This window comes from Taudactylus pleione, unplaced genomic scaffold (genome assembly GCF_031769625.1).
Source record: "Taudactylus pleione unplaced genomic scaffold, aTauple2 ptg000040l, whole genome shotgun sequence".
Classification (NCBI taxonomy): domain Eukaryota; kingdom Metazoa; phylum Chordata; class Amphibia; order Anura; family Myobatrachidae; genus Taudactylus; species Taudactylus pleione.
In genome coordinates, this window is record NW_028284442.1 from 6,039,653 (window position 1) to 6,051,429 (window position 11,777).

General features: G+C 39.3%; 1 pseudogene; it reads right to left on the minus strand.

The window, feature by feature from the left end:
- Positions 1–363: 363 nt before the first annotated feature.
- Positions 364–9,150, minus strand: LOC148538330 (kinesin-like protein KIF19; annotated as a pseudogene).
- Between the last annotated feature and the right edge of the window lie 2,627 nt (positions 9,151–11,777).

Here is an 11,777-nt window from a genome sequence, read left to right on the forward strand (position 1 = left end):
TGACTGAAAACAAGTGGAAATTAATGTTATTGAGGTTAATAATACTGTAGGAACAAAAAAAGCCTAAATGATCTGAATTTAGCAGTTTTTATAAAAAAAAAAATTAAAAAAAATACAAAATCAAAACATGGAAGGGCGGTTTTGCAAAACCAAATCCAGATCCTAAACACAAAGGAGATACAGATCCAAATCCAAAACACAAGGGTCGGCGCACATCCCTACTACAAATGTAGCCTTTATTATTGATTGAGCCTGTAGTATATATTTTTACATATTTTACTTGGCAGCTGAATTTCTAATATATAGTAAAAGGTCACTCCCTTAACCAATTTTCTAAAACTGATTCTGAATGTTCATGTTTGTTTAATTAAATGATAAATTTCTTGTTCCTCCACAGTTATATCCAGTAACATAGATAAATATGCAGTTACCCCTTGGGTAGGTGATCGTGCTGCGAGAGTCTTTATATGCAGCATCCATAGGGCTGATGTGTGTGATCAACACCATTCTGCTCCTGACACTCAATACACCCTATAATAGATAATGCTCTGGTTATATGGGAGATCGCTAAAGTTTAAAGATCTACTGCTATTGTTTTAGGCTATGACTGTGATGAAACAATAATTGTGATAATTACCAAATTCATGGTTGATTACATCCACTGTGTGAGATGAAACAACACACAACGTGTTAGGAGATACATTCTATCTTAAACTGTACCTGACATCAAGTAGTTGTATGTTTGTAGGAAATCTCATAGTAATAATAACATACCTTTAGCAGCCAGGTCAACTTGCTGTCTCTATAATTTATATGGCTGCCTGGTCTCTCTCACATAGCGCCATAATATAATTTCTTAGGACGAGAATAGAGCCATTGATACCTTCTTTCAAGGTTTGTCCACTGTTTTTAGTCTGACATACAGTAGAAACAGAAAAGATAATGAAACCCCATTTGACTTCAATCATGGTGTGGATGTGGTACAAACACAAACTATTCTCTCTGTAGAGTAGACAGCGACAACTAGTGGTGAAGCATAAACATTGCAGAAGGATAGCAAACTATATTCACCTCTTTAGCATTGCAAGGGGAGAATATAAATAAATGATAAAAATGATATGTAAAATACAACTGATACCTAGCATGCTCATTCTGATCCTGCCAGGTCTACCATGTACAGCTTGCCTGTGCACTCTCCATCATTGCTAGTCTTCTTTACGGTGACTTGTAAAACTGCATGGGAGCTGGGTGAATTCTTATTGGCAGCTGTGGTTACTTCAGACCGCCACTTATTTTCTTTCTTCAATAAAGTTATAGCCTGAAAAAGAGAGTAATATAGCTGCACCAACACTTTTGTGGTTACGCAAAAAACACTCACAGAGTTACACTTGTGCATGTGTTATAGCTACAACAGGGTTACTAAAATGGATTAATTGGACTAAATATGACACACAATAACCTTGGTACAAAAACACACAATGGAAGTGTGAGCTTTGGCTAACATGGTTTCCACATTATTTTTTGTGGAAACCATGTTAGCCAAAGCCGAAATGAAATGGATTTTTAACTTAAAGAGTCTTATCTCTAATGGACTGAATGCTGATTTTGAATTGACGTGGTTTCTCTAATTTTATCCCATGTTTTCCACTTGTTAGTCATTGTTTACAATGTGTCTTTTTAAGTGCCTCTGTATGTGCCTTTTTATGTGTTTTCTTATTCTTTTATATGTATATCTTTATCAAATGTTTATATCATATGCTTATATAAGGTTTTTAAATATTTATAAGATCAATAATGCACTCTTTTCTTTCCCTTTATGAACAGCCATGGAAGAACAATGCCCACTCTCAATACATAACAGTAGCCGTCAAATAACGCTTTAAAAACTTTAGTTTTCCATAGCAACAACAGAGGATGACATATATCATGCCATTTAAACTTTGTTTTCCATGTATAAGTTTACACCAAAAACAAAATGTTTATAAAATAGATCATTGATCTGCATTGTTTATATTGTAAGTCACTGTTTTCTTGCTCATTTGTTTATGTACTTTGTAAGGCACTGTGGAACCCTTGTAGAGCCATAGAAATAAAGAATAATAATAATAATAATAATAATAACTGGAAGTACCGCTGATATCATAAACAACAAGGGACATGGATTCAACCGACAGCAGCAGGGAGATCCATGTCCCAAAACTTCCGGCAGCCACTGGAAGTCCGGATCCCGCAAATGAAGCCGGGACTAGAGATGGACATTCCCAGTACACACACAGAGGAACGTAAAGTGAGGTCACTTCCGGATAGGCATGTTTTTATTATTATCTAGATTTTATAGTCAATAAAAGAGGTTTTTAGCCCAATCTTTTTAAAATGGCTATGTATTGAGGATTCCCCCATTGTATGAACCTTTTTTTTAATTAGTTTTTGTAGCAGAAATTAAGTACTTCCTGGTTAGGTATTTAAACTCCATCACACTTGCCTTAAACAAGACCCCGATGCAGGTTGAAACGCGTTAGGGTGAAGAGGGTACTAGGACTTATGCATTTGGCCCCACGTTTTCATCCCCATGAAAACATTTATAGGTTCCAGGGTCCGGTGGTCAAGGCCCCAGTGTTTATATGTCTAATATGAACATCTTTTGTACCCTATATTGGGCTTCTATCACTGAAGTGTTTCACTCCCTTTTTAAGGGTAATATACACCAGTTGTTATCAATAAAATTCATGTATTCTGATATATGTGTATATGTCTTTATGCCTATTAATTAGGTAATTACACTTACATTGTGTGCTTTTGTACCAAGGTTATTTTCATAACATACATCAAGGGAATAGTGCCAATAGGAAACCCACACCCCTTGTATTTATACAACAGGATTACTACACCAGCAGTCAAATAATCATGAGCTTTGCTTATTAATTCAAACATTAATGTGCTCTTTGAAAACAGCAAACTTGTTTGTATTAAACCGTGCTTATATAAGTTACTGTCATTTTATGATGATAACAGCAACAGTGGTGAATTATGGTCACTGTATATGGGTAGCAAAGACTAATGATATTCACCTCTTCAGGACTGCTAGGGAAGAATTCAGCAATTACTTCTATTTTTGTATTGCCATATGGATCCTTTCTGAGCATCAAACATGGAAGGTCTTAGCAGATCCCATACAGTTGCATTGTAGACTTAAAAATGTAATGAAAGAATAATCACTCTCTGCAATACAAGTATGGCAAGTGTGTAAGCCTCTCTGGAAAGGGCATGGATTGCTTGTAGTTCTTCAAATGCAGTTAAGCTATATTATGATCAAAGTATGTTTGGGGATAGTGCATACACGATGGGGGATCATATTGGCTCCCAGTTCTGCAGCAACCCCTATGCATTCTCAAAAAATCAGGAGTAGGAGATCTCAGATGCCCCCCTCAAACTTTGCTAGTAGGCCTCGTGATCCCTGGTTGCAAATGTAGGGGTATCATTTAGATTTGACAGCATATGTGCTCTGAATGTACATACTGTAAGGAGGATAGACTTATTTCATGTATTTGTTGTGCCAAACTCATCTCAAAATACATCCAGATCAAATACAGTATTTGCTGCAGGCATATGTTAGGATAAAAAGTGTGTATAGCACACAATAAAGTAGAGATGTGGATTAATAGTGTTATTATTATATATTAACATTGCATTACCCTATTTGTACACAATTAATAAATACTTAAGTGTTATGTTATATATACTGCATGTACACAGATACAGTGTATACAGATAAAATTATATTACTTTAAATATAAACATCTGTTTTTTTATTTAAAAATCCAATGAGATGGTCCTGTCCTGCAGTAGTGCTAGTGGAAATTAATTATGTAATGCAAATTGATTGTTGTGACTCTGTATGACATAGCTGTGATTTTAATGAATCAGCAACTATCAACTGGTGGGGTGAATACACAATACACCAATAAGAGGATAGCGCTGCTAACAGTTTTCATTACAGCATCTGCAAGAGACACACATTAAAAAATGTGCCTATGTTTCCATATCTAATTGGGCTGCAATTTATCTGGCCTACGCATGCTTACCGGTGCCCGTGCATGTGCAGTACGTAAATACACCAAAAATCCCAAGAGTTACACTCAACACTAAATATACACGTCACATATTCTTCACATATTTACCTCACCTTATGAAAGAAGAAAGAAGAGATATAATGTTTCCCCTCTGGTTCCCAGATGGTCTTAAGCAGGTCTTTCAGGGTGCAAAATATTACTCCAGGCTCATGTTTGTTACCCATCATGGTAAATATCTTCCTATGCCTTTGATAAATATAAAGGTATTAAGCATGCACTCACTGACGTTACAAGTAAGAATTGCTGATATGTAATTATACAATGTGTCATTTCAATAATGAACAATGACAGATATGTGACTAAACCAATATTCATCAGGAAGCTGCTCATCATGTCACTCTCTCAGGGGTTTCACCGCTTGTTAATAAATGGATAGACTGTGCACTGTTGTATATTTGTTCTGTCTATAAAATGCTGCCTCCCCATCTGGTGATGGGTGCACCTATTCCCTCGGTCAGTGAGAATTTGTAAGCAGTGGTAACCACAGCCTATTACAAGCTGACAATGTAGCTGTTAAAATGGAAACATCATTTAAGAAAATCTTCTCTATGTAAAAATCTAAAATAAGCACATTAGGGGACATTTTATTCAACACAAAACAACATTGCAACATTGTTATGTGATTCAACACAATTTGTACCAGTACAGCTACATTGTAATATATTAGGAAACAGGAAGAGTGAGATAGATTTATGAGTATATGTAAATAATTGATAAGTTGTTTCCTCCTAACTAGAAGATTTCAATCCGTATTAAATCAGATAATAAACCAAATATTTTTCAGCCTCTCTGGGTAGCAGGAAACTTGGCCTCCCAGTGGTGTTCCCCAGAGTCAAAATGTACAATGTGGAATAAGGAAAAGGCATTGGGCCTGATTTAATAAGGATCGCTAATACGATCGCAGCTGTGATTTCGAACGGAATGCAGCAGTGAAAGTATACTAATGCCTGCGGAAGCACAGCCGGCATAAAGACGCCCACTGCTGCCTTCTCTCATGCGTATGATGTTGCTTACCTGCATAAACATTGGTACAAACAATACAACAATAACCAATCTGGGAGCATCCAGAAAGGCTGCAAGTATAACCCAACACAAGTCACCAAAGCGTGATTTATATAACAATTGATACAAAAAAAGGGTCAGTAAAGTCTTGCGCCAATCCTGTTTCAAGTGTCAAATGTTCTGTTTGGTCGTTTCATAGAACCTTATTTGAGAGAACAGTGAATCCACACAGACTCCTCAAGGGAATTGTGTAAGCAAAGAAAACATTTAATGAATTAGTTGGATGTTGATTCAGATTTAAAAGCCCCCAAAAATATAAAATACAGCTCCCAAGTGAGGTATTTTATAGTTAAGCAGTATAGTAGGAGGTCCTGGTTACTATGCCGGAACGTCACCAGAACAAGATAACACCCAGGTTCCATCTGCTTTGCTGGGACATCTGGTTCATTGCATTCCATGCAATCGAGTACGGAGACTATCACTCTCAGTTTTTTTGTACATGTGTGTATTTATTAAAGTGTTTTTTAACTGCACAATGAGGAGTTTCTCTTTTTTTATCTCTATGAATATGGAGTTAAAGATACCTTGATGTGCCTGCAAAATGCTATTTAATGTAAGCTGCTGTGTAAGCATTATTTATTACTTCACATATTGAGGTGTTGCTAATGACAAAGGGGATTGCCAAAGATACCTCAATAAGAAAATACCACACATGCTACATGTAAGCACTAATGTGAGCACCTCTGCTTAACTATAAATACCTCACTTGGGAGCTGTATTTTAATTTTTTTTTTTTTGCTTTTAAATCTGAATCAACATCCAGCTAATTCATTATATTTTTTCTTTGCAAACAAAATTCCCTTGAGGACTCTGGGCCTGATTCAGCAAGGATCATTATCAGTGGCGGATTTTGCCTAGGGGCTGCAAGGCTGCAGCCCCCCAGCAAAATCCACCACCTCAGTGTAGTCAGTGCAGTCCGTGACTGCACTCTCTACACTGTGACTGACAGTGGCTTCCTATTGGAAGCGCCACCTGCCAGTCACATATACAACAGGCAGCCCCAGGGGGAGGTGTTTCCTCCCCCTAGGACTGCCAGTTTGGGCTGCTATTAGCATGCGCGGCTCCCCGCGCAAGTGCGCATGCGCCAGCTCTGATGCCTGACAGATCGATTGCGCAGGCGCTGGGACCCTGTGAGGAAGCAGGAGCCGGCTGTAAGTGACCTGGCCTGTCATTTTCAGCAGCGGCAGCCCCCCTCAGCAAAGAGGGTAGGAGCTGCCGTTGATCATTATTCTGTTAATATCAGCGGTGATATGCAAATGATAAGGACGCCCTCTTCCCCTTACTCACATCCGTATCCTTTAGCAATATAGTGAAATAATCGGTACCATCGAGTAACATTGGACCCATACGCACACTTGCACAAGCCCAGACCTTACTCAGCAATTGCTAACTTCCATGCATGCTATCAGGCCTCAGGCTGCATATGGCATCGCAGAGGCTAATTTGTGCATGCCCCTGCAACAGCGTGCAATGCACTGGCACGCCTACGTTTCTCCGACCCCCCATTACCACCCACAAACGGCACTTCCTGTCAATCACTCTGGGATGGGTCGGCCGGTTCGTGCACACGCACTGCGACGCGTATGCATGCGCATTGCGAAATAATTGGCCGATTGCATGTGTATTATCAACTGAAATCCTTGCTGAATCAGGCCCTCTGTATGGATTCACTGTTCTCTCAAAGATGGTTCTATGAAACGACCAAACAGAACATTTGACACTTGAAACAGGATTGGCGCAAGACTTTATTGACCCTTTTTTTGTATAAACATTGATAACATCGAGGTACATCAGCCAGTCACGGTTATTTACAGCAGATCTGACCTGCCGCAGAAACTGCAAGTCTGACTTGCCACAGAAACTGCAAGTCTCATTGCACGCAGTGAGTACTCAAGCTGCGTATGCAATCACAGGGGCTAATTTATACTTGCCCATGCAACAGCGTTCAAACGGGCAGGCATGCCTGCGTTTTTATGACCACTACCCTGTCACCACCCCCAAACTCTCACAGCCTGTCACTCACTCTGCGATGGCTTCCTCCCTTGCATCCGTAATTGTAGTGTGATCGCAGCGCACTTGCAGTGCGGCTATTGGGCATGCGCAATGGCTAACAATTGCTCAATCTGTGTATGCAGTTGCATTAGCGATCCTTACTGAATAAGACCCATTATTCATTTGATGGAAATTTTATTTTATGTGTATTCAGTTCTATAGCACACATAAAGGTGCGATAACTGATGCTCTAAGATGAGAGGAATGCACTGTATAGCTGATTTACAAATCACAACAATTGCTGTATATGTAGCCATATTGATCTTTGGCTAAAGCACATGTCCAAATACCACACAACTTATTCATATCTTAAGTACATATGAGATGCCCATACGCATTAACAGGGAAAATGAGGTGTTGTATATAGAGGGTTAGATACAGAAGGTATAGGATTTATGTATATTGTATTAGTTAGATAGAGAGTATAGGGCATGAATTGCAATGTATATATTTATTGTAAACATGTGGGTCAGGGAGTGGAGTCAGTAGCGGAGGAACGAGATATAGAGAAATGGCACGCGGTTAGACTTAGTAGCTCGTGCTGCGGGCAGGAAGAAGGGAGTCACGTGGAGGAAAAGGTATAAAGGGGCAGTTGGAGCACCGGGAGTCAGTCAGCTGTTCCACCTTGAGCGCTCTAGTCAGGGGCTCTCCGGCGCTGCTTAGCGATAAGTGCTACTAGCGGCAGTAGCTGGGGACCTCTGGCATTGAAGCCAGTGAGGGCTACCTTCCAGTATAGGAGACGTGCTGTATCCGCTGGGCTCTGGCAGTGTGAGGGCGCCAGGACAGCAGAGGAGCGGAGGCGCGTCATTGTGTGGGTGGCGGCCATCCTTTAATATATGGAGGCGGGACGGAGGCTGATGGGCCAATACTTGGAGAGCAGTGAAGCCGCGATCGGCATCATAGTCAGCTGCTTATGAAAGGGACGTGGCCATCCCTCGGCACCCTTGAACAGCTGTAGAACAGATCCGCATTGCCAGTCACAAGCATTAAACTTAGCCCCTCTGCAGTTCTCAGAGTGAGGGTTAAGGACGGAGTGAGTAATCTGGTTAATACACTGCACAGCATGTAACCGCTTAACAGCAGTAATATCCCATATACTCTTTCCACAAGGAGTACATTCTTAGTTATGGTACTGACGCCCATATGGAGAGAGAGTTTCAGTGCATATTAGCTGTGTGGATGATGCTCTTAGTCTAAACAGTGGCAGTAGTAATAAGAAGTATATGCCAATCAAGGAACATTATAGTAATCTTTAGATAACATTCAGGGGAGAACAGTGTCTATATGAGACATTTTATTATATCCAAAGGAGATAGCTTTCAGTATAAGGGAAAGAAGAGAAGAAAGGGAAGGATACAATTAGATACAGAATACTGCAATTTAATTTATTGCTGAGGATTACAGCATAGGATAGAGATACTGGATTATATATTCTAACTACAACTATCAGAAAACAGCATATTCTAGCTGTATGGATGAGGCACTGGCCCACATGTAAATTGTTATAATACTTGTCAGTGTCAATATACAGTACTTATTCACCCCAGCACTTATAGAGTACAGCCCTGAACTGGATAAATATGAACTTCCTTTTACTCAGTTAAGTGCAACAGGATTTATGCTCTAGGATTCTGGACATTTAATGACTCATTATTCTCTACTCTAATAGACTTGTAGGCAAAGGATAAGTGTTGGCATAATATTCAGAGTTAAGTGATTATATTGCAATTGAATATTCCATTTGCATATGGAAACAAAGTATATTGTGTTTGTGATGCAACATGTCATGAATTATTTTATTTCATGAATAACATAATATAAAATGATTACCTATTCAAGAGCGGTGTGCATAGTACTTACCTTTTAGGAACTGGAACAGCGTCACCAGTGGAGAATTGACAGACATGAAAAGAAAAAATAACAGGTGGTTGAATATTTGTGTGTATATATATATATATATATATATATATATACATACACAGACATGAAAGGGTGCTACTGATAATTTAAGACCTCCTAATTTGATCTTCGGTAATTAACTTTAATTATAATAATAAAAAACTCCTTATAAAAATTTTTCTTCATTCATGATATGCACGGGTATCCCACAAGACTTAATTTCTTCTTTACAGCAAAGTCTCCAAGTAACTTCTTTCAGTGGAAGAACACTCTCCAGATCTGAGGATACTCTCTATTAGTGTTATCGGAGAGTTTAGTGGTATCAGAGAACGTAGACCAATAGAATAATTATTTCATCCATATAATTCTCCTTTTGGGTTTCAGCTGCAAACAAACCCTTGCACCAAAAGATACCCAAAAAACAAATACATGGTAATATATGTATAATTATTTGAACATAAAAAATTAATTTTTATAAAATATTGAAAATATTTTCAGGTATATACCATAATACTTACTGTGGTGGTTATGTAAAATAAAGCACCATTTGTGGGAATATTACAAATGTTTTCTCACCTTACACTTCTGTCATTCACATCAGTGGGAACCCAACAATATTTGCCAAGTGAATAACCCAATGCGTTTCGTCCTTATAAGGACTTCTTCAGGGGTAACACTAAAATTATGCCACACCAGGCAGACGAAGAGGATTCTCTGAATAGATTCTTTCTAAAGCTATACAGATTCTACCATAGAAATGAACACAACTCATCTCTTGAAAATGTGCCGATACGAGCACCTGGACCACAAAATCAGTCCACTTGTCTCATCAAGCTGAATCATCTCCCTTGTTAATTAATTCAAATTCTCATGGAGACAATGCTGACTAAGGGAAAGATGGAGAAGGGGATAGTAACATAAATAATGAGAAGTTAGGAGGCCAATTTGAGACCATAGTAGATAGGGTTGTAACTCAGAAAGGTGGCACTATGAAGGCAGTTATCATAGATTAAGAATAGTTTCAGGTATCCAACCAGTTCCAGCAGGGGAGGAAACCTTTGAGGCCTGGAAAGAGATGGCCATACAACAAACCGAAGAGTGGAAATGTCCTGACCACATAAAAAAACAAAGGGAGGTGGAGAGTCTTAGAGGACCAGCACATGGAGTCATTAAGGCCACCAGGCGTAGCAACCCGGATGCTACTATTGAATCCTACTCTAAGGCATTGGATTATGCATATGGAATCTTGGAAGATGTAGGAGATCTGATTTCAAGACCATACCTTTCAAGGGCCTGGGGAGAAACTAAGTGCATATCTATTTAGATTAGATAAATTGCTATATAAGATAGTTGAGAAAGAAGGATTAAAAAAAAAAAAGAAGATGATGATGAAAGTAGAATGAAACAACTGTTGAGAGGTGCTTTGACCTCTGACCCAGTGGCACAGAGAATTAGGTTTTCAGAAGTGAAGAAACCCCCACCTTCTTTTAATGAGCTTATGAAAGGAATTAAACAGGATGAAACACTCATAGGTATGCGGGACCGCACAGTAAAAAAAAGTGAAAGTGGTAGTGCCAACCATTGAGCAACAGTCATTTGAAGAGAGGATAATTAAGTTAATGGAGGAACAGAATAAAAAAAATTGACCAATTTATAAGTTCACAAACTTCAGTGCCCTCGCCCAGAGGAGTACCTCCATTGATGCCTAGTAGAGGTATAGGTAGAGGGGTTAGGCCTGTAACCCGAGGATGTTTTAGGTGTGACAGATGGGACATCGAGCTTATCATTGTTGTCAGAACCCTGGAACTATGAATAATAATATCTCAGGAAATAGTGATCGCAGTAGGGAAAGAACAGGGCTGGGAAACGGTCGAGGAGGTCTGTGACCCCCTTACAGGCCCCCTAGAGATTAGCTTGAGTGCCATGGGGAGTACATGGTGGAATGGGATCTTACCTGGTGGTCTTATGGGACCCATACCATGATGTCAGACCGAATAAATGGATGTCCATGTGAAATTCTATTGGATAGTGGCTCACAGGTCTCTATCATGTTTGAGTCATGGTACAATAAAAATGTATCTGAAATTCTAATACAGCCATTAAATGGATTAGTCATTATCCAGGATCCCTGATCAGTCAATGAATATCAGTGAGGAGGAGTGGATAGAGGTTCCTACTGGGGAGATAAAGGGGATGTGTCGGATAATGAAAGTGGAAAATGGAGGGCAAGATTTGATAAGTAGTCTAGGTGCAACAGGAGGAGCTATACCACTTTCTTATTGCTGGCTTAGCCTGGTTGAGTTGGAAGGAATGCCAAGAATAAGATGTCAGAAATTAATTGTAGAGCAACAACAACATCCCAGTATTAGATGTGTCATAGCGCAAATGACTCAGAATACTCACCTACCACTTTGCCAACCATGGACACAAGAGATACAGTTACTGCTGCGACAATCGAAAAATTTAGTTTTTAAAAATAGGTTGCTATGCAGGAATGCTACAACCAAAAATGAGGGAAAGCATCCTCAGACAGTACTACCCAAGAAACTACGCCCAGTTATCCTCCAAGCATTGCATGATAATCATGGACACCTTGGATTTGAAAAAACCTTAGGACTAATCTCGGATAGGTTT